Source organism: Ursus arctos, unplaced genomic scaffold, assembly GCF_023065955.2.
Source record: "Ursus arctos isolate Adak ecotype North America unplaced genomic scaffold, UrsArc2.0 scaffold_19, whole genome shotgun sequence".
NCBI lineage: Eukaryota > Metazoa > Chordata > Mammalia > Carnivora > Ursidae > Ursus > Ursus arctos.
In genome coordinates, this window is record NW_026622863.1 from 46,756,837 (window position 1) to 46,779,813 (window position 22,977).

Sequence of the window (22,977 nt, forward strand, 5' to 3'; positions counted from 1 at the left end):
GCTTCTTACCTGGGGAGGTTAGAGTGCTATATTAACTCTGAAGATTATAGAGAAATGTGTAGACCCTCAGGAGGCCACTAATATGTCCTATGTTTGTACTGCATTTAGAGTTATCCTCTTTCCCTTCCTTTCCTTTTTGTTCTAGGCTTCCTGAGGATTCCTGTCCATCCTTTCTTACTATTAGACTTGCCAGAATGATCCTTCTTTCCCTTCCAACCTTTTAAATGCTTTATTTAAAATTGGGGACCACAGAACCTCCATTGTAGGAATATTATGAGGAATAAATAAAATAACATATATGTCTGGCTTTAAGCATGGACGTAGAAACCGTGGGTTCATTTTTTCTTGTTTTCTCGGTGGCCAACATTGGCTTCAGAAGAACATTCATAGAGAGCCATCCCTTTGGGTGGTGTGAGGAGAAGGCATAAACCATATTCTTCTCAGGTTCTTCTTAAACCCCAGGAAAGGAATGTTAATTGTTGACTCTAAGTCTCTTAAGGAGTGAGATATTCCTGAATTTATTTACCAGAATCAATAACGGTCATAAAACCATCCATTGACCACATCATGAGTGCTGAGCCAGAGTCATAAATTGGCCATGACATTAAGACAGGAAATCCTGAGTTTGGGCTCTAATTCAGGATAATTCCCTCCCACATGCTCAGGTCTGACTCTACCCTGTCCTTGGTGTGACAGAGGAAATGAACACAAGAAAATGTGCCATACAAGGGCAGGGCCCAACAAAGAGACCATTGAATATAGAGCTATTTTCAACATTAGTTGTTGGTACCTGCAGGAACCATGTGAAGGTTGCCACCTTGCTTCTCCCCACCTGGCTAAAGGTCAATGCCTAAAGAAGGGAAAACCTTCCTTAACTTGGGGCTGCCTTTTCTGCCTATCTGACTTCCTGCTATTTCCTCTTTAATGACTGGCTCACTTCTCCTTTCTGGCCCTTATGTATAGTGCTCTTTTTTGACAAAGGAAGCCTGGATTCTAAATATTTGGATGTCCATGTTCTTATTCCGTATTAGTTCTCATTATCTCATAGCTAGTCTTCTTTCTCCACACTAGACTTGTTTCTAATAACTTTGCTCATTCATCCTAACACATTGGAATCTAGGGGCTTATCACAGAGTCTGCTTTGGTGTTCATGACTCTGCAGTCCTCAAAGGCAGATTGAAGTGGCTTCAACATGGCTGGTGTACCCATACCCCAGTGTCTGCGTGTTGGCTGCTAAAGCCTCACACCTGCACCCCTCTCAGAATCACCTTTAGATTCAGTGCAACCTCCCCTACAATGTTACCTGAATGGGCAGTGGCCAATGATGACTGAAATGGAGTCTGTAACCACAGCCTGTTGCCTCAGTGAGACACTAACTATGCTGCAGGGCCAGGGCTCCCTGTGGGATTGGGCCAAGACCACATCCTTGCTTAGCATCTTTCCCTTGCCCTACCTGCCTCCCTCACTCCTCTCTCCTGAGAGTTGTCTCTCACTAGAACACTATGGAAGCTTCCCCATCTCAGGCTCTGCTCCAGGGAACTGGACCTAAAACACTAATAGTTTTATTTAATAATGGACATGAGGCTCAGTAGAAAAGATGTAAGACCTCAAATCTGAGCAGCCAAGATCTGATATTCCTGTCATCAAAGACACCTCTGAATTAGAGCATTGGGTCCCTTCAGCGTCATATGCTTTGGGCTGGACGCAGGAAGTGGAGGCTTTCCTAGCATGCCGTTATTCCAAAACCCTTGGAAATTCACCACTGAGAATGACACCAGGTTTGCCTGTCTGCCTGCCACCTTCTCTCTCACCCTCCCTTCCTTCCCTATTGGTTTCTCTTCTCTTCTCTTCTCTTCTCTTCTCTTCTCTTCTCTTCTCTGTCCTTTCTCTTTCTCCTCTTCTCTTTCCTTTTCCCTTTCCTTCCTTCCTCCGTCTTTCTTTCTTTCTCTCTTTCTTTCTTTCTTTCTTTCTTTCTTTCTCTCTCTCTCTCTTTCTTTCTTTCTTTCTTTCTCTCTCTCTCTTTCCTTCCTTCCTTCCTTCCTTCCTTCCTTCCTTCCTTCCTTCCTTCCTTCCTTCCTTTTCTTTTTACTATAACTGTAGTGAGAATGGAATTTTAAGGTGATGTTGCTAATGTGTGATTCCCCTCTCCCTTCAAACACTTCAGCTCCCTCATCAGAATCACAAATGGTACATACTGTACACACCCACAAAGAAAGGTGAGGTGTTTCCTGACTTCTGAGATTCTGGGGCAAGCATTTATAGACAAGATACTTGTTTACTTCTTTCTCTTTTGAGAAGACTTTGTGGTTAGAAGTAACATAGGAGTTGAGAGTAGGCGATTTGGAGATACCATGCTTGGATCCCAAGGCTCCTACATTACTGTGGGGTGATTTTAGGTGATTTTATTAAATTTTTCTGATTTGAAAATGGGCGATGATAGTAACATCTCTGTTTTTTAAAGAGAAGGTAATAGGTTAACATACAGAAAGTACTATACTTAGAACAGTGCTTCTCTCCCTTGATTCTATATATGTGTCACAAATGGAAGAGCCGGTGATACCTCCCCCAGCCCTTGACTCCCAAAGTTTATGCTTAGAATGAAAAAATCATTTGTTTTCCAAGCCAGGACTATTTAGCATAAAATGGGGCTTTTTTATAGTAATTTTTTATTATGTTATATTAGTCACCATACAGTATGTCCTTAGTTTTTGATGTAATGTTCCATGGTTCATTATTTGCGTATAACACCCAGTGCATTAATAAAACTCTGCAGGGTACATTTTTGCCTTTCTCATTCAATATTTCCATGTCTCTTGTTCAGTGAGAATGCTGTCTCCTAACATCAACACATTGATTCCTTTGCTCAGTGCAGTAAAACATTTATTTTTTATTTAATTAAATTTTTTAGTGCAGTAAAACATTTTTTTTATTTAATAATATATTTTTTAATTATATTATGTTAGTCAGCATACAGTACCTCCCTAGTTTTTGATGTAAAGTTCCATGATTCATTACTTTTAAACATTTTTAAAAAGATTTTATTTATTTATTTGAGAGATAGAGTGGAGGGACGAGCAGAGGGAGAAGGATAAGCAGACTGCACAGAGCACAGAGTCCAATGTGGGGCTTGATCTCACAACCCTGAGGTCATGACCTGAGCCAAATCAAGAGTCAGACGCTTGACTGACCCAGCCACCCAGGCGCCCCTGGTGCAGTAAAACATTTAAAATAGTTTTTGAATTGCTTCATCCATACTACCACAGATAACAAAACACTAAAAAGAGTTCAGGATTTGTTTGCAGTTAGTTTGCATTTCTCTACCTTTTACCTTGCCCAGGACTGAGGGAATGTATTCAAATATTATATTCAGAGTTTTTGTTTGTTATAATCCTTTTTCATTGTGATTATGGCAGTCACTGAAAGCCTACTGGATTCATTTGTTTCAGTTTTAGTTTTTTATCCCTTCCCATCCTTGGTGATTTTATAAAATTTTATTTTTTGGAAAATGTAGAACATTAACATGGTCTAAAAACTCAAAACTATATACAATTTTATTTTCAGAGAAATGCCCTTCCCTCCCTTAACTCTTTTAGCCTGTGAGTGTGTTTTTCTATCCCTGACTGCTTATCTCTTTCTTATGGAAAAGTCACAACAAGGCTCTGGTTGGTGCCCTTGTTGAGTCTACGGAGAAGAGAGGCAAAGAGCTGTAGGTCAGAAAGCCCCAGGTGCCGCAAGACCACTACAGATCACCCTATTTGCTCACATTCTGTTACCAAACTCCAAGTTGGGCAGCCCAGTGCTTGAAAGGCCAATACTCAAGAGACAGTTTTGATTGGAAAGGAATTTGAGCTTTATTCAGGAGGCCAGCCACCTGGGGAGAAGGTGGGCTCTTGTCCAAAAGCCAACTCTAAGGTTTCTGCCTGGCCCAAGGGTTTTTAAAGGAGTTTAGGGTAGTTAATTGTAAAAGGAGTGCAGTAGTCTGTAACATTTCTTTCTTTCTTTTTTTTTAAGATTTTATTTTAAAGTAATCTCTATACCCAGTGTGGGGCTCGAACTCACAACCCTGATATCAAGAGTCACATGCTTTACCAACTGAGCCAGACAGGCGCCCCTGTAACATTTCGTGATTATGTGCAGACACGATGGTGCCAGCTACAAATACTATCTCAGTGCTCAGGGCTTATATGAGGGGGTCCGGTTCCTGTTTCATGATGTGCAGGAGTACTCTGTTCTTTCTGCAAAGGAGGGCAAGGTCCATGGATACACAAAGGGAGGTCGGTAAAATCCTTTGTGTGACCTAAAAAAAGATAAACATTTTACTAAAAAAAATTGCTAGGCTAATCAGAAAGCCAAAGTGTCTTCAAACAGACTTGCTGGCCTCTGCAGCCTGGGAAAGTTTTGGTCCTTCTTTCCTCAAGGCCAGTGGTCTGTCTGCTACGGATCGGATCGGATCGAGGGACTTAGGTTAGCAAGTAAGGAGTGTGTTAACTTTTAGCCAGTTAACCCTTAAGACCAGCTGGAGTGCTGTTACAACTCCTCTAGAAAACTTCCCTGGTCAGGGACTCTACTTTAAACGCTAAAGAAGGAGCAGAACTTGGTGGGGGAGATTTCTTCCATAATCTGCCATTCTGGGTTTGATGGAGAAAGAGGGAAGGAGTGAGCATCTGGGGAGAGCTGGTAATCCTATATCTGCTGTCATCATTATCTCAATTCAGCAAGGCTTTTAATCTTTCTGGATAACCCCATCCAATGTCATGCCACCTGGGATATGGTTGTCTAGTGCTATGGCTATGGACCAATAAATATACTCTAACTACAGTGTAAGGGAGCAGCGAGTGCAGAACATCAAAGCTCTCCAAAATTATTTTCTTTCCTCTGCATCCATCAACAAACGTTTCTTAAAGTTGTACACATAATATTCTCTTAGGATATTTAAAGCCTATCTGTATCCACTGTAATATTCCGTTACCTTTATAAAATTGTTAGTTTTTTCCCTTTTGTTTTGATAATATTTACCAACGTTAGACTTGTTTATATATCTTCTATATTATTGTCAATTGTAGTTATTTTAATTTCTATTTCATTAATTTATTATATTATCTTCAATGATATCCTCCTTCTACTATCTTCAGTAAAATTTAGCAAACTGCGTAGGTTAATTTTAAAATGTTTTTTTCAGTTTAAAATTATTCCATAAAATCTGTTAAATCAGGCAGGCTGATGATGTTATTCAAAACCTCTAGATTTTATCTATTTTTGTCAACCGAGTGGCATTCTCAGATAGAAATCTGTTAAACTCCATCTTGTGTCCTTATATTTCCTAAAGCTTTTTAGGTATAAAGAGACAACTGTTAATTCAAAATCCTACAGGGTTGAGCCATTAACATGAATAGATAAAGCTGGTTTCATGAAGGCTATTATGAAATAGAGGGTGCCTGCCTCAGTCAATGAAGTTGACGTTATCTAGCTCCAGCAACCATTTAACATGGGAGAACACTGGCCAGGACCATAGCATTTTCTAGTTTTTTTTTAAATGTTTTTTAATTATATTATGTTAGTCACCATACAGTACATCCCCGGTTTCTGATGTAAAGTTCGATGATTCATTAGTTGTGTATAACGCCCAGTGCACCATGCAATACGTGCCCTCCCTACTACCCATCACCAGTCTATCCCATTCCCCCACCCCCCTCCCTTCTGAGGCCCCCAGTTTGTTTCTCATAGTCCACAGTCTCTCATGCTTCATTCCACCTTCTGATCATCCCCCCTTTCTTTATCCCTTTCTTCCCCTACCGATCTTCCCAGTTCTTATGTTCCATAGACGAGAAAAATCATATGATAATTGTCTTTCCCTGCTTGACTTATTTCACTTAGCATTATCTCCTCCAGTGCCGTCCATGTTGCAGCAAATGTTGAGAACTCTTTCTTTCTGATAGCTGAGTAATATTCCATTGTATATATGGACCACAACTTCTTAATCCAGTCATCTGTTGAAGGGCATCTCGGTTCCTTCCACGATTTGGCTATTGTGGACATTGCTGCTATGAGCATTGGGGTGCATATGGCCCTTCTCTTCACCACGTCTGTATCTTTGGGGTAAATACCCAATAGTGCAATGGCTGGATCATACGGTAGCTCAATTTTTAACTTTTTAAGGGACCTCCACACTGTTTTCCAGAGTGGCTGTACCAACTTGCATTCCCACCAACAATGTAGGAGGGATCCCCTTTCTCCACATCCTCTCAAGCAATTGTGGTTTCTTGCCTTGTCAATTTTTGCCGTTCTAACTGGCGTAAGGTGGTATCTTAGTGTGGTTTTGATTTGAATTTCCCTGATGGCTAGTGATTTTGAACATTTTTTCATGTGTCTGTTAGCCATTTGTATGTCATCGTTGGAAAAGTGTCTGTTCATATCTTCTGCCCATTTTATGATTTATTTGTTTCTTGCGTATTGAGTTTGAGAAGTTCTTTGTAGATCTTGGATACGAGTCTTTTATCTGTAGCATCCTTTGCAAATATATTCTCCCATTCCGTGGGCTGCCTCTTAGTTTTTTTGACTGTTTCCTTGGCTGTGCAGAAGCTTTTTATCTTGATGAAGTCCCACAAGTTCAATTTATCTTTTGTTTCTCTTGCCTTTGGAGATGTGTCATGAAAAAGGTTGCTTTGGCCGATGTCGTATAGGTTGCTGCCTATGTTCTCCTCTAGGATTTTGATGGATTCCTGTCTCACATCAAGGTCTTTCATCCATTTGGAGTTTATTTTTGTGTATGGTGTGAGAGATTGGTCAAGTTTCATTCTTTTCCATGTAGCTGTCCAATTTTCCCAGCACCATTTATTGAAGAGACTGTCTTTTTTCCACCGGATGTTTTTTCCTGCTTCATCAAAGATTAGTTGCCCAAAGAGCCGAGGGTCCATTTCTGGGTTCTCTATTCTGTTCCATTGGTCTGTGTGTCTGTTTTTGTGCCAGTATCATGCTGTCTTTGTGATCACAGCTTTGTAGTACAGCTCGAAATCCGGCATTGTGATGCCCCCAGCTTTGTTTTTCCTTTTCAACAGTTCCTTGGAGATTCGGGGCCTTTTCTGGTTCCATACAAATTTAAGGACTATTGGTTCCAGTTCTTTGAAAAATGTCCTCGGTATTTTGATCGGGATAGCATTGAAAGTGTAGATTGCTCTGGGTAGCATGGACATTTTAACTATGTTAATTCTTCCGATCCGTGAGTATGGAATATTTTTCCATCTTTTTGTGTCTTCCTCAATGTCTTTCAAGAGTGATTTATAGTTTCTAGAATATAGGTCCTTTACGTCTCTGGTTACGTTAATTCCAAGGTAATGTATGGTTTTTGGTGCTATTGTAAATGGGATGGATTCCCTAATTTCTCTTTCTTCAGTCTCATTATTCGTGTATAGAAATGCAACTGATTTCTGAGCATTGATTTTTGTATCCTGCCACATTACTGAATTGCTCTATAACTTCTAATAGTTTGGGAGTGGATTCTTTTGGGTTTTCCATATAGAGTATCATGTCATCTGCGAAGAGAGACATTTTGACTTCTTTGCCGATTTGGATACCTTTTATCCCTTTTTGTTGTCTGATTGCTGTTGCAAGGACTTCAGTACTATGTTGAATAATAGTGGCGAGAGTGGGCATCCTTGTCGTGTTCCTGATCTTAAGGGAAAGGCTTCCAGCTTTTCCCCATTGAGAATAATATTTGCAGTAGGCTTTTCATAGATGGCTTTTATGAGATTGAGAAATGTACCCTCTATTCCTACACTCTGAAGGGTTTTAATCAGGAAAGGATGCTGTATTTTGTCAAATGCTTTTTCTGCATCAATTGAGAGGATCATATGGTTCCTGAGTCTTTTCTTGTTGATATGATGTATCACACTGATCGATTTGCGAATGTTGAGCCACGCTTGCATCCCAGGTATGAATCCCACTTGGTCGTGATGGATAATCCTTTTAATGTACTGTTGGATTCTATTAGCCAGGATCTTGTTGAGGATTTTGGTGTTCATATTCATTAGGGAAATCAGTCTGTAATTCTCCTTTTTGATGGGGTCTTTGCCTGGTTTGGGGATCAAGGTAATATTGGCCTCATAGAATGAGTTTGGTAGCTTTCCTTCTGTTTCTATTTTTGAAATAGCTTTAGGAGAATAGGTATTATTTCTTCTTTGAATGTTTGGTAGATTTCCCCAGGAAAACCGTCCGGGCCTGGAGTTTTGTTTTTTGGAAGGTTATTTATCACTGACTCAATCTCTTCATAATTAATTGGCCTGTTTAAAAAATCAATTTCTTCCTGTTTCAGTCTTGGTAGTTTATAGGTTTCCAGGAGGGCCTCCATCTCTTCCAGGTTGCTTAATTTATTGGCATATAGATGTTGATAAAAGTTTCTAATAATCCTTCCAATTTCATTGGTGTTGGTTTTGACCTCTCCTTTTTCATTCATAATTTTATTAATTTGGGTCCTTTCTCTATTCTTTTGGATAAGCCTTGCCAGCAGTTTGTCAATTTTATTGATTCTCTCAAAGAACCAGCTTCTAGTCCTGTTGATCTGCTCTACTGTACTTCTGGTTTCTAATTCATTGATTTCTGCTCTAATCTTGGTCAGCTGCTTCCTCGTGAGTGGATTAGGCCTGTCCCTCTGTTGCTGTTCCAGCTTCTTGAGGTGAGAATATAAAAACTGCATTTTAGACTTTTCTATTCTTTTGAGTGAGGCTTGGATGACTATGTATTTCCCCCTTAGGACTGCCTTTGCAGTATCCCATAGGTTTTGGACCGTTGTGTTTTCATTCTTGTCGGACTCCATAAATTGTTTAAATTGATTTTTGATTTCCTGGTTTATCAAATCATTCCTGAGCAGGATGGTTCTTAGTCTCCAAGTGTTTGAGTTTCTTCCAAGTTTTTCCTTGTGGTTGAGTTCCAATTTCAGAGCGTTGTGGTCTGAGAATATGCAGGGGATAATTTCAGTCTTTTGGTATCGGTTGAGACCTATTTTGTGTCCCAGAACATGGTCTATTCTTGAGAATGTTCCATGGGCATTAGAATAGAATGAGTATTCTTTGTTTCTGAGGTGTAGTGTTCTATATATATCTATGAGGTCCAACTCGTCGAGTATGGCATTCAAAGCTCTTGTTTCTATGTTGGTTTTCTGCCCCAGTGCTCTCTCTATTGCTGATAGTGGAGTGTTGAGGTCCCCTACTATTAACATATTTTTATCTATATGTCTCTTTATTCTGGTTAAGAGTTGGCTTGTGTATCTTGCTGCTCCCCTGGTGGGGGCATAGATATTTATAATTGTCATATCCACTTGTTGGATACATCCTTTAAGAATAATATAGTGCCCTTCTGTGTCTCTAACTATAGTCTTTAGTTTAAAATCCATTCTGTCTGATATGAGAATTGCTACCCCAGCTTTCTTTTGAGGTCCATTGGCGTGAAAGATGGTATTCCATCCCTTTACTTTCAGTCTGAATGTATCTTTAGGTTCAAAATGAGTCCCTTGTAGACAGCAAATGGATGGGTCATGTCTTACTATCCAATCTGCAACCCTGTGGTGTTTCATGGGAGCATTTAGGCCATTTACATTGAGACTGATTATTGAGAGATATGATTTTAATAATGCCATGTTGCCAGTAAAGTCTTTGTTTCTAACATTGTGACTTTCTGTTCTGTATCACTCTTGGGGCCTTTTTACTTTTATAGAACTCCCCTTAATATCTCCTGTAGGGCTGGTTTCGTAGTTACGAAATTGGTCAATGACTGGTGATTCTGGAAGGTCTTTATCTCTCCATCAATTCTGAATGACAGCCTTGCTGGATAAAGGATCCTTGGCTGCATGTTTTTCTCTGAAAGAACTTTAAAAATGCCCCCCCCCAACCCTTTCTCTCATTCCAGGTCTGTGTAGACAGATCTGACGTAATTCTGATATCTTTGCCTTGGTACATGAGAAATTTCTTTGCCCTGGCCGCTTTCAATACTGTATCCTTGGATCTAATATTTGCGAATTGCACTATGACGTGACGTGGTGTAGGTTTGTTGTGGTTGAGCTTGGGAGGGGTCCTTTCTGCCTCTTGGACACGAATGTTTGTTTCCCTTGCTAGATTAGGGAAGTTTTCAGCTACAATTTGTTCAAATATCTCTTCTAGACCTCTGTTTTTCTCCACCCCTTCGGGAATGCCGATGATTCTGACATTGGAACGTTTCATTGAGTCAGTAATCTCCCGTAACCTACATTCCTGTGCGTGGATTTTTTTGAGCCCAGATTCTATTTTAGTTTTTTCTTCTACTAACCCATCCTCCAATTCACTGATACCTTCTTCTGCCTCATTGACCCTGGCCGCCAGAGCTTCTAGTTTTGGCTGCATTTGGCTCATAGAATTTTTAATTTCTGCCAGATTCGCTCTCATTTCGCCCTTAGAGTTTCTATATTCTCATTAACATTTTCGTTAATACTTTTTTCAAGTCTGCACATCATCTTGACCATTGTTACTCTGAATTCCATTTCTGATAATTTGGTTATATCCATATCCATTAGTTCTGTGGCAGAGGCCACAGACTCATTGTCTTTTCTCTTTTTTTTTAAAGATTTTATTTATTTATTCAACATAGATAGAGACAGCTAGCGAGAGAGGGAACACAAGCAGGGGGAGTGGGCGAGGAAGAAGCAGGCTCATAGCGGAAGAGCCTGATGTGGGGCTCGATCCTGGATCGCCGGGATCACGCCCTGAGCCGAAGGCAGACGCTTAACCGCTGTGCCACCCAGGCGCCTCTCATTGTCTTTTCTTTGCTGGGGGGGACTTCTCCTTCTCGTCATTCTGATGAGGAGAGGTTGCGGGGTTGTCCAGAATCCAAATTATTGACCGGGACCCAGGCCGTGCGCCCTTGTTTTATAGGGATCTTAGGGATGTCGGCTTCTTGATTTTTCAGCCTGCCTTCTGGGGGAGGGGCCTGCCACGCTGATACTCAGGCAACCCTGTTTGGGTAGAATCTCTGTGTCCTCTGCGAGGGGGGATGGGGATGGGCACACTGTGAGCCGGTGTTTCCAGGCTTTTGTTCTCTGGCGGCTTTCCCTGGCGGTTTGCTGTGCCTCTTCTGAGAGTCAGAGCAGCAGTGGCCGAATCTCAGCCTCTGTCTCAGAACAGAGGGATCGCGGACCGTCTCCACTGACGTTCTGGCCACTTTAACTCTGTTTCTGTTGGTGCTGCTCAACCCTGCAGCGACCCAGGATGTGCGCCCACACCCGGCGTCCCAGCCCTCACTTCCAGGGCCGGTGTGTCTCTGTCCTTTGTGTTTCTAATACCGCCAGCCGCCAGCCACCCCCATGCGCTCCGATGCTCCTCCGGCGGCCCTCAGTCTGGTGGCGCACGTTCCAGGCTCATGGTCTCAGTCTGTTCTCTCGCGGTGCCGTCCGCGAGTCCACCCGCTCCCCCGTGCAGGTGGCTACCGCTTCCTGGCGCCAAACGCGGCGGCTCCCTCCCCCTTCCGTTTATCTTCCGATATCTGTGCACGGTTTCATGGCTCCCCGCTTCGTACCTCAATACTCAGCGCTGGAGATGTTCGTTTGTAGAGATCCAGATGTATCTTCCTGCGTCTCAGGCTGATTCCATGGATGTTCAGGCTGGTCTGGTACCTATCCAGCTCGACTCAGGGGACCAGCTGAAAAAGGGGTCCCCTACTTCTCCGCCATCTTAACTCCTTCCCGCATTTTCTAGTTTTTAAAGAGAAACAAAAGCTCCAGATTGTTTAAAAGTTGGCATATAATCTAAAATATTTATTTTTTTATGATGAATCAGTAGAGAACAGTTTGTTTATTATTTATTTATTTCTACTTAAATTCAATAGCCAACGTATAGTACATCATTAGTTTTTGATGCAGTGTTTAATGATTCATTAGTTGCATATAACACCCAGTGCTTATCACATCACAAGCCCTCCTTAATGCCCATCACCCACTTACCCATTCCCCTACTCACTCCCTTTACAATATTTAAACTACAGAGTGGGAAAAGGAAGTGAATTATTGGGGCCATTTTTGCCACTGTGTAGCCTATGTTTAGAAAAATGTCATTCATAAATATGCATCCACATATCTTAAATCAAATGCTAGCAAATCATATATACTTGGAAGAGAGCCAGTTTATGCTTTCAGAGTAATTTGAATCAATATTTGCATATCCAATAATATGAAGTAAGATTTTGCAAATATGAGTAAAGGTGAAATTTGTTAATATTGAATTTGCCACACTAAGGAAAGTAACACATATTCTTTCTCTCTAGATTATCTGGCTTTGAAGCTCCTTCTGGACATTGACATTATGGCTTCTTATGAGTTGTTAATGGGGATTCTCCTCTTCCAGACTGTAGTTGGGCTCCTAGATAACTTCTTATGCTTTGTTTTTATATATTGACTTTGTTCACTAAACATACTCAGAGACCTACAGATCTAATTCTGAACCAATTGGCCTCAGCCAACATTCTAGTCCTTATCTTTAGGGGAATCCCTCAGACACTGGCAGCTTTTTGTTTGGACTATTTCCTGGAAAAAGCTGTGTGCAAGATTACGTTTTATACTCATAGGGTGGCCCGAGGGGTTTCTCTATGCACCACTTGCCTTTTGAGTGGCTTCCAGGCTATCACTATTAGTCCTAATAATTCCAGGGGGGCAGAACTCAAACTGAAAGCTCCTAGATTTGTTCAGCCCTCCTGTTGCCTCTGTTGGATTCTTCATCTCCTGATAAATATTGTCGTGCCAGTGAAAATAACCAGGGAATACTGTAAATATTGCAAAAATCAATTTTGGACTGTGTACTACAGAAAGGTCTGATTCATCCATAAGCTCACTCTATGCATTCCTCTTTACCTTCCTTGATATTTTGTGTTTGGGACCAATGGCTTGGGCCGGTGGCTCCATAGTGCTCTTCCTGCAAAGACATAAGCAGAGAGTCCAGTACCTTCACACCAGTCTCTCTCCCAGAGTTTCCCCAGAGACCACGGCCACTCACACTGTCCTGCTTCTGGTGAGCTCATTTGTTTCTTTTTATTTTTTATCCTCCATCTTATCACTCTGTATGACTTGCTTTGTCACCCAAAGCCTGCGACTCTTGAACGTCAGTGCATTCCTGGCTGCTTGTTTTCCAGCTTTCAGCCCCTATCTCTTCATCAGCCATGCATTCAAATCTTAAGAATCTACTTTGTCAGTTGTAAAACAAAAATCTCCAAATAGTCCCTTTACAAACAGCTACCATTCAGTCAACAAATTTTTAAGTACAAAATATTCAACAACTGTGGGTCTAACTGTAGACTCATTTAAAATTTATCTTGGTTGTTTTCAATGTGAGATTTCAGTCCTGTGATTTAATTTTCTAAATGCATTAATTTTCTCATTGAATATTGCCTTCCAACGCAACAAAATACGTTTTCTCCTTTGCAAAAACTGCATGATCCAAGAAAAAGGGGCTCACTTATAGTAACACTTGTGGTTACCCTAATGAGATGGCAGGGTCTATATAATAATCCCAATGGAAGGCCCACCTGATACTCTTCATGTCCTACCATGCATGATTTGAATGTACTTTTAAAGGCCTCATCCTTTGGGGCACCTGGGTGGCTCAGTCAGTTAAGTGTCCGACTCTTGACTTCAGCTCAGGTCATGATCTCAGGGTTGTGAGACTGAGCCCCATGTTGAGCCTGGCGTTGGGCTCTGCACTGAGTGTGGAGCCTGCTTGAGATTTTCTCTCACCCTCTCCCTCTGCCCCTCACTCTGCTCTCTCTCTCTCTCAAAAAGTAAATTATTAATTAAAAAATAAAGGCCTAATCCTTTAATATGGATCAGTCAAAGACCAGCAGGCACTTGAAGAAACATTCTACCTTGAAAGAAAAACACAAAGACAAATGGATGGGGGTGGGGGAGGGATAGTAACATGGAAAAAACAAAGCATATTAAAGAAGTAGAATAAAGTTCTATAATTTGTAATAATATTGTTGATGAGCTATGAAACTATTTCATGCACAGGCAAGGATAGGATGCTATTAAAATGAATGGTGGAAGACTAAAAGGACCTTTTGGGAATTAGGACCATGACAGAAGAGATAAAGTACTGAGCAGAGTGGTTGGAAGGTAATATGGAGCAACCTCTAGGAAATCGGAAGAAGGGAAAAGAGCTTAGAAACATTAGAAAGATAGCAAAACTTTTCTGGCAGTGACTATCTGAATAATAGATATCCCTAGGAGAAAGAAATATAAACATGGAGAGGAGAATAATATCAAAGAAATTATTCAAGATGGTTTGTCACATCCATTTACAAACTAAAAGGCTCATTTGTTTAATGAGAAATGAATTAAAATATGCCAATATCTAAATTTTAAATATTGGGAGAATAATACTCTCTAGCTCTATCCATGTCATTGCAAATGGCAAGATTCCATTCTTTTTTTATGGCTGAGTAATATTCCATTTTATATATTTCACTCATATGTGGAATTTAAGAAATGAAACGAACATGGTGGGGGGAAAGAAAGAGAGGCAAAGCAAGAAACAGACTCTTAACTATCGAGAACAATCTGATGGTTTGTTTGGAGGGGAGGTGGTGGGGGATGGGTTGAATAGGTGATGGGTATTAAGGAAAGCACTGGTGATGAGCACCAGGTGTTGTATGTAAGTGATAAACCACTAAACTCCACACCTGAAACTAATTTTACACTGTATATTAACTAGAATTTAAACAAAAACTTGGAAAGAGAAAAAAATATTGGAGGGAAAAAACAGATTCTTAAAGATTCTGGAAAGCAAACAACAGGTCATATCCAAAGGGAGAAAAATCAAAATGGCTCAGATTCCTAAAGAGCAACATTGAAAACTGGAAGGCAATGGAGCAATGCTGCCAACTTTCTGAAATAATGATTTCAAAACTAAAATTGGATGCCTGTCAAACTAAACTCCAGGATGATTTAGAATAGAGAAATTTTCAGGAAGGCAAGTTCTCAAAATGTTCTATTAAAGCTTTTCCAGGAATTACTGAAGGCAAAACTCTGTAAAGTAAGTAAGTGAAAAAGAAGACAATATGGACTCCTGGAAACTGGAGATTCAACCCACCAGAAATGCTAATGAGATCTGTTTAATGTAGAGAGATGCAAACCTCGGTTAACAGCTATACAGCCAGCCTACAGATTACACAAACTCATGGCAGAGGAATGTATTGAAGAAGAAAGTTAAATTGATAGAATTCCTCACATGTTCTGTTGAAAATTTGGGAATGAATAAATAGTTTGTGCATGGAGAAGCCAAGCAGATTAAAATACATTAATTCTAATTTGGGGAAATTTAAAATTGGTATGAGAGTAGAAATATAACATGAAACCTCCTATAGCTGAGCAGTTAACAGTCATAATAGATAAACACTGATTATTTAACCAAAATATATGTGTTTAAACTAGTGTGGAGGGTTTACTTGCTATTCTGTCAAATGCATCTCTAAATGATACACTGGCAAATATAATTGAAGTATATTAGCTATGCCTGACCCCCAGGGTTAGTCCTGTGACCTGGATTAGGGAGCTCCCTGTCTCCGCCTCCACTTCCAGCAGGAAGTCATCATGTGACTAACACATTTTCATCAGATTTCCTCTGATTTATCCAGAGGGATGTGAATGTGTATGTGAAAATGATGTGCAGTGCCAAGAAATGTGGAATTAGGTTCCAGCCTCCAGCTCTTATCTTAATCTATGAGAATGAAACGAAGGGGAAAAGTCACCAATGCATCATGCCAGTCTGAAACTTTTCAAAGTTTTCAGATTGCAGCAGAGCTGCTGAACTATTAAAGAATAATTGACAACACAAGAATTACCTGGAACAAGCATTCCTGAGACAGCTAGAGAAGTTATTCAGTTTTTTACAAGGTTACTTGTGGGGGCAAAGTCTGGCAAAAACACCAGTGGAACAAATTCAACAGGAAACAACCATTGATCCTGTGGAAAACTTGAACAAACTAGATGGCAAAGAACTTGCCAAAAGAAAGAGCATCAGGGATGAACTTTCTGAGAAAAATCAGAAGGATGATCCAAATTTTGTTTATGACGTCTAAACTGAGTTCCTGCAGGATGAACAACTGCAGCCTTGTGGCTCAGACACAGAATCAGCTGACAAGTTCTGATATAAAAAACTCAAAAATTTATTGGGCTAGCAGAAAATCTCTGTTTATACAAAAAATGTATAAACATGGTTCTAGAAAAATCTGTAAGGAACAGTAGATGTATGGGTTGGGTCATGTTTGGATTGACCATGTTACTTTTCAAAACCAGGACATGAGGAGTATTTACTATGTAGATGTATGAAGAATTCAGGGAAAACTGAATACAGGAGTCTGCCTTTACGGAGTTTACAATTTAGGGATGCCTGGTGGCTCAGTCAGTTAGGCGTCTGCCTTTGGCTCAGGTCATGATCCCAAGGTCTTGGGACTGAGTCCCATATTGGGCTCCATGCTCATCAGAGAGCCTGCTTCTCTCTCTGCCTGCCACTCCCCCTGCTTGTGCACTCTCTCTCTCTCTGACAAATAAACTTAAAAAAAATTTTTTTAAAGCAGTTTACAATCTAATCAGAAGATAAGTAAAAAACTTGTGAATAGCTACTTAACGGTATTAGGCAGAAAAAAGATTACAGCCAAATGCTTGATAAAGGTTAAAGAGGGTCAGAGGCTAGATTACCATAGGGTAGAGTAGTCAGGGAAGATTCTTTCCTTTAGTGGTGAGATGGGACTTTGCCTGGCCCTAGAAATGGTAGTGTTTGGGCAGAAATTTATATAGAATTCCAGATGACAGTGATGAGGGAACAGAAGGCAAGTTGAGGACAAAGCAGAAACTGACACCCTGCAACCCCCCCCCCCCCACCATGGGATGTACGTGATATTCCTCAGGCACTCCTGGCTGCCCTAAAGCTAAGAAAAGGAAAAACAAATAGTTAACTAACAGAGATCACAATCCTGCAAGACCTGAGTCTCCCTCAGTTTACACATGTCCTAGTGATTTACAAGGAAGGAGCTTTCTTATCAATAGCCTAACTTCCAGAGACCCATAATTCAGTTTCCTGGAGCCCTAACATTACCATCCCCTCCATAAAATCGAGGGAGGCTGAGGCAGAAGGAAATGTAAATAAAATAAAATTTCTTTTAAACCTGAAGCCCATTGACAAGGACTTGTGATAGGAGGAATGTAACGTTCCTCTGGGAGACTCCCAGCTGTCTTCATGTTCGTGCCTCATTAGACGGAGGGACAGCCTTAGCTTGACGATAACCAGGTCTCCAGTATCCTGCGAGTTCTTTAATATATGAAAGTACTTTCTCAACCTCCCTTTTTCCTTACCTCCCCCAACCCCATCGTATATAATTAGCCACCTCTCACAACCTGGGGCAGCAGCTCTTTCCGCCCACGGGTCCTGTCCCCGTACTTTAACAAACCACCATTTTGCACCAAAGATGCCTCAAGAATTCTTTCTTGGTCGTCGGCTCTGGATTCCACCCCACTGAACCTCACCTGTATTCCACAACCCCATCAACAGAAACCATGAGAAAAAACAGGGGAGGACGGTAGTGGTAAAGAGATAGGGATTAGAACATTTTATTTGAGGAACAACAAGCAATTTATAGTTTGATAAGATTGGAGGGCATACGTGGCTCCCAGGGGATTATCCTGTATGCAGTACTTCTTTTTTTTTCCCCTCAAAATTTTCTTGGCTCTTTTATTCTTTCAGGCAAGATTCAGAATCAATTCATCAGATATTCCCTTTAAAAAAATCTTTCTGGAATTTTGAAAAATATTTACATTAAACTTTACAAATAAGTAGGGGGCTTATTAGCATCTTTTCAATATGGAATTTTCCTATCTAGTAATGTTTTTATATAAGATATCCATTTATCGAAGTTTTATATTCCACAGTGATAATAACAATGTTAATTAGCATTTGTTATGTACCATGGACCTGGCACGTAAGTCCTCGACATTTATTGTCTCATAATCCTCAAACTTATGGCATAGATAATATTATCATTTCTGTTATATGAACAAAAAAGAAACACTCTTAAGCATTTAATATGCATACTATCTTCATATGTATTTAGCTCTGTTTGTTATGTGGTTGGTTTTTTTGTTTGTTTGTTTTGTCTGTTTGTTGAGTATTTAACTCTGGAGTAGAGGAGTAGCCCTGCAGAATGCCCCGCAGGGGCAAGTGGATGTCCTTTGATGAACAACAACGGAATTCCGCCCCCTAAGGATCAGGGAACAGATATACACTAAAGACATTCTGAAACCCTGACGCTCTTCCCATAAATAAAGACGTTTGTTTGTAAAATGGGAAATCTACCCATAATGAATAACAATAGGCATTGCCAGTTTAGGCCTGTTCATGAGCTTGGATCTACAAAATCTTTGTCGAACCAGGTTATATGTGTACAACTACATCTTTCATCTTATTATACTATTTAATTGGAAGAAATTCTGTTTTCTTCAAGGAAATTAATATTCACTAAATAAAACTATAAACTTAAAAAAAAGGAAATATATTAGGTAATATGAAGAATGGTAAAAGATGGGACCAGAGAAATGGACGGGGCAGATCATGAAGGAGATTATAGGCTATGCAGATCATGCTTAAGAGTTTGTCATTTGGGGTGCCCGGGTGGCACAGGGGTTAAGCGTCTGCCTTCGGCTCAGGGCGTGATCCCGGCGTTATGGGATCGAGCCCCACATCAGGCTCTTCCGCTTCGAGCCTGCTTCTTCCTCTCCCACTCCCCCTGCTTGTGTTCCCTCTCTCGCTGGCTGTCTCTATCTCTGTCGAATAAATAAATAAAATATTTAAAAAAAAAAAGAAAAAAGAGTTTGTCATTTGGCTCTGATTCTGCGAAAGCATTTTTTGAATAGTTACTTCATTATTATACTGTTATACAGCTGACCTATGGAAACTGAGTTTTTATTTTGTAATGATAACCCAATTCTCACTTCCTTCAAACTCAGCCAGCTCTGATTTCCCATCCTAGATGCCCATTCTTGTCATCTGTTATCTACAACAGTTTCTGGAAGCAAATGCAAAGTTCAAATCTGTATTTACTCTACTAATTTAAAGTATAAAGAAATTTAAGAAAATAAACAGAGGCTTACAAAATCCTTGAGAGTACTAGAGGAAAGAGATCTAGACAGAAAGTTCAGGAATGACTCCGACTAAAAGGTGGCCAAACTGGAGATATTATTTCTGCAATGGGTTTCTGTCACAGACAGGAGGATGGGATGTCATGAGGGTACCATTGGAACCGTTATGTTCAAGACCTGACACTATAGCTAAATCTAGGCATCAGAAACCTTTGCCACTGCCACCTCATTTGACTTTTAACATTTAGTAGCTTATAATTGGAAACATAACCATCTGTAAATAAGATCGTTATCTCCACAACTTTGACAGAGCAATCAGCAGGAAAATAACATTTCTGCCTTTTATCTTCCAAACATCAGCAAAGTTTTAAGAGAACTTTAATTTAATTTAGATTTAAAGAAAATTTTTAAGAGAATTAAAAAAACTAATTTAGGTGAATTGACATATATATGTAAATATATGTAAATATATATGTAAATATATATATGTAAATATATATATGTAAATATATATATATATATATATTAGCATTACAACTTCCTCATTCAGGAAGGCACACTAAAAAGAGTGCACTGATCCTGTGGATCAATACACTGTATCCATTAAAATAATCAAGAAAAGCCTAATCTAGGAACTAAAGTATGAATGTTACAAAGTCTGTTAATATAATTCACCGTATCAATTCTGAAAGTAAAAATTCAGATATATATCTCCATAGATTATTTTTTTAATTCCAATATAGTTAACATACAGTGTTATATTAGTTTCATGTGTACAATGGTGTTTCAACAATTCTGTACAACTCAGGGCTCATCATGGTAGGTGTACTCTTAATCCCTTCATCTATTTCATCCATCTCCCCACCAACCTCCCCTCTGGTAACCATCAGTTTGTTTTCTGTTTTTTGCTTTGTCTCTTTTTTCTTTGTTTGTTTTGTTTCTTAAATTCCACATATAAATGAAATCATATAGTATTTGTCTTTCTCTGACTGACTTATTTCACTTAGCCCTTATACTCTTTAGATCCATCCATGTCATCGCAAATGGCAAGATTTCATTCTTTTTCGTAGCTGAGAAGTATCCCATTATATATAAATATAACCTCTTCTTTATCCATTCATCTCTGTCAATGACCACTTGTGCTGCTTCTGTAATTTGGCTATTGTAAATAATCCTCTAATAAACATAGCGGTGCATATATCTTTTTGAATTAGTGTTTTCATAGTCTTTGGGTAAATACCCAGTAGTGGAATTGCTGAATCATATGGCAATTCTATTTTTAACTTTTTGAGGAAACTCCATTCTGTTTTCCACAGCGGTTGCACCAGTCTGCCTTCCCACCGACAGTGTACAAGGGTTCCTTTTTCTCCACATCCTCATCAACACTTGTTGTTTCTTGTATTTTTTATTGTAGCCATTCTGATAGGTGTGAGGTAATAGCTCACTGTGGTTTGCTTTGCACTGCCCTGTTGATGTTGAGCATCACAAGTTAGTGGGCCAGTCTGGGCTGCCTTGGGCTTGAGCTGAGTCGGACCAGGTGTTTGGCAGAGATGCAGTAGCACCGAACTGCAGGGCACTTTCCCTGTGTGGTCCCCTGAGAAGCTTTCATTGGTGGGAGGGGCCTGCAGTCAGACCCGCTATCTGCCCCCAGTCCACGGCTGGGGCTGAAGTCAGACTATTGTGTGTGGTTATATTCCCTTCTCTCTGGGGCAGGAGTCACTTTGGAGTGATGCTGCCCCCTGTTGGGGCCGCTTGCACACTACCAGGCTCATGGCACTGCTTTGGATGGCCTCCAACCAAGGGCATATTGGAGGGGGCATGGTCTTCCAGAGAATGCAGGGGAGGGTGGCACAGTGACAGCAAGGTCAGTGCTAGCCTAAGTGGCTCAGTCGGTTAAACATCCAACTCTTTTTTTTTTTTTAAGATTTTTTAAATTTATTTGACAGAGAGAGAGACAGCCAGCGAGAGATAGAACACAAGCAGGGGGAGTGGGAGAGGAAGAAGCAGGCTTCCAGCAGAGGAGCCTGATGTGGGGCTCGATCCCGGAACTCCGGGATCACACCCTGAGCCAAAGGCAGACGCTTAATGACTGAGCCACCCAGGTGCCCCTGAACATCCAACTCTTGATTTTGGCTGAGGTCATGATCTCAGGATTGTGAGATTGAGCCCTGCATCAGGCTCCACGCTCTGTGTGGAGTCTGCTCGAGATTTTTTCTCCCTCTCCCCCTGCCCCCCACCCTGCTCTCGCTTTCTCTCTAAATAAACAAGTAAGTAAGTAAGTAAGTAAGTAAATAAATAAATAAATAAATAAATAAATATTTTTTAAAAGATCAAAATAAATGGTTAAGTAAAAACCCCGGGTATAAAGGAAAACTAACGTCTAGGAAATATATTACCTAATATAGCAAGAGTTTATTTAATAAATAGTGTTAATTGAACTGACTAGCACTATGTATGTTTGGGGGTAATTATATACCAATTTTATTCTTTACGTATAGACACATTTAAAATGAATGGAATAATTAAATGACTCAGTGAGTCATGTAAATGTATACTTAAATCTTGATATACACAGAGAGTTTCTTTTTGGCAGGATGCTCTGCATCACACCCTATTTAGAAGTACAAATTTCTAGGTGCCTGGGTGGCTCAGTCAGTTAAGCATCAGTTAAGCATTTGGCTCAGGTCATGATCCCAGGGTCCTGGGATTGAGTACCGAGTCAGGCTCCCTGCTCCACAGGGAGTCTGCTTCTCTCTCTGCCCCTCCTCCCCCTCATTCTCTCAATCTCTCTCTCAAATAAATAAATAAAACATCTTTTAAAAAATAGAAGTACAAACTTCTGTTTGCCCTATGTGACGCTAACTTGCATCATTTGATTAGAGTGATCCTTGCCAGGTTTCTCCACTTTACTCTTTTTCTCATGTAATTATTAAGTATTTTGGAAGAAGATAATTTGAGACTATGTAAATATCCTACTCTTCATTAAACCTGCATCCTCTGTTTTGGTATTCATTGAGGATTCTTGCCTGAAAAAAATTATTACCACAGTGATTGTCAAATTGTGATTTTTTTTGAAGTTTCTCATCCTTTCTACATTTATTAGTTTGAAATTCTGCTGTAAGAAAAGTGTTACAATTGGTATACTATAATGGTATAATATAAATAAATTATATTTATTTATTGTAACATAGGCTCACGGATTATTATTTTGTTCAGTTCATCTAATCCATTATTATCATTACTACAAATGGTCCCAGGTGAGATTAGTGAGAGCCCCTTCAAGCGGCTTCTCTTGGAGTGTACTCTATACTCCTTGAACACCTCCTTCTTTACTGACACAAGATGCTCCAGGCTCGTCTTGTGCTCTTCATGGTCACGTCCTGGAAATAGCCATTTCTCTATGGGTAGAAAATGATACTGAGAAACTAAGATCTGGGTGCCTCTGCTCATTACTATAGGTGGGGGTGGGTGGCACTAGTTCAAGAGGTAAGAAATATATGTATATACATATGCACCGTATATACATAGTAGAAACCATGAGCTTATACCAAAACCTCCAATTCCAATACATTATAGGGTTTGTTCTAGCTTTCTTCTCTTTCATATTTGTAACTCCCTTCTCATTCCTTGAGAAATCAGGCTCCTACTATCTCCAATATGTTTACTTATTTGGTAAGTTCTCCTCTAAGTGCCTAACCTTTTCACCTATGCCACTTCTACCTCCCATAACAACACCTGCCATATCCACTCAGTCACCAACCTGGGCTGCCTTCCCTTCTTCTCCCTATTCAGATGCTGTCTTTACTTTACATGGGCATTGATTCTGCATTGAGCTGGGTCGT

The 22,977-nt window shown here is 40.1% G+C and overlaps 2 pseudogenes; both read left to right on the forward strand.

The window, feature by feature from the left end:
* Positions 1-12,317: 12,317 nt before the first annotated feature.
* Positions 12,318-13,225, forward strand: LOC113243267 (vomeronasal type-1 receptor 1-like; annotated as a pseudogene).
* Positions 13,226-15,657: 2,432 nt separating this feature from the next.
* On the forward strand, positions 15,658-16,152 carry LOC113243265 (centrosomal protein of 19 kDa-like; annotated as a pseudogene).
* The last annotated feature ends 6,825 nt before the right edge of the window (positions 16,153-22,977 follow it).